This window comes from Hyalella azteca, unplaced genomic scaffold, assembly GCF_000764305.2.
Source record: "Hyalella azteca isolate HAZT.00-mixed unplaced genomic scaffold, Hazt_2.0.2 contig1961, whole genome shotgun sequence".
NCBI classification, from domain to species: Eukaryota; Metazoa; Arthropoda; class Malacostraca; order Amphipoda; family Hyalellidae; genus Hyalella; species Hyalella azteca.
This window is the reverse complement of record NW_025932252.1, coordinates 1-1,431: the sequence shown is the minus strand read 5'-3', so window position 1 is coordinate 1,431 and position 1,431 is coordinate 1.

Here is a 1,431-nt window from a genome sequence, read left to right as displayed (position 1 = left end):
ACTTAAAGGATTCCTAATATATTCACAGACGTATTTAAAAGTCTCAAACCATAATATTCTTCCTATAAAAACAGTTATTCACTATTTGGTAGAGCCATGTCAACTGTCAAATTTGACTTATTTTTCGATGATCTCACCACGTGGCATGCATTGTCTCTCTTTGGATCTCAATATTTTCCCGCTAGATGGCCAAGACCTAGTGTTTTTGCAGTATTTCGACACGCAAATGTATGACGTCATCATTTCAACCATCAATGAACGCATGGAACTAAAACAAAGCTTAATATAAAGGAAAAACTAGAGAAGTGAGGGAATTACCTACGATGTCGGAATATACCGCGTTTACCCTATATTCCAGCCAAGCTATATCAACATTCATTTAATTTCTAATAGATATACACAATAGTGGCAGATAATTCCATGTTTTTACTACCTATTTGTCAGTTTGGGTGATGGGTCCTCTGTCACACCGCATTTTTGTGAGATGGAAATTCCAATTCTGCATCCAGCCTGATCGCCCTGAGCCTGATGCATGCATTTAACATTAGCCTTATTAGGTACTTGGCTTAACCTACCATCGTTGGATTGATAAAAACCTCACTATTATAAATAGGAGAGAGACTAATTCAAATTTTATGATTATATTGATAACGGCCTCCGGACAATTGGAAATTATCGGTCATGCAAGGCCTATAAGCCTATTTAACAATGTAAACAACTTTTGAGGAAGAGGAACTAGGTATCTTTATCTTTGTTGATACAACAGCTATAAAGACAGAGCTACTGAGAAAGGCAACCGCGGGGACGCGTGACCACCGATAGCTGTAGTACGGTTTGTGTCAACCATACGGCCGCGAAGCTTTCACGTAAGGAACGGTCGTTTAGATGATGATGATGATGTCTTCTTTGAGGTGTAGTAAATGACCTCACACAGGTCGGTTGTCACACCTGGACATGACAATTTATTTCAGGCTTGTAGTTGCATTATCAGTTGGGGCCACATCGTTTGCTTTAATTATTTTGACCTCACAGGGTTTCCAATCTTCCGGTGCTTGCGAGGAATGCAGATAACGCCCCGATAATGAGGTGCTGCTCCCGTTTTGCGATGTCTTCACCTCCAAGCAGTGCGCGCACTGTTAGCTCCTCAATGCCAATGTTTTCCAAGGTCTGTCTCATTAGTTGACGAGCATCCCTGTAGCTGCTACATTCTAGCAAGAAGTGATCAATGGTTTCTTCCACTCTGCAATTCCTGCACAGTGGAGAGTCAGACATTTTGAAGCGATGCAGGTAAGCTTTTACCCCTACATGTCCCAGACGAAAGCGGGCCAATACAACAGCTATTCGACGGGACTTTGCATGCACCCAGGGGACTGGCAGCAGATTTCCTCTAACTGATGCAAGATGTCTGCCTTTGCCAGACTCAGCAACAGT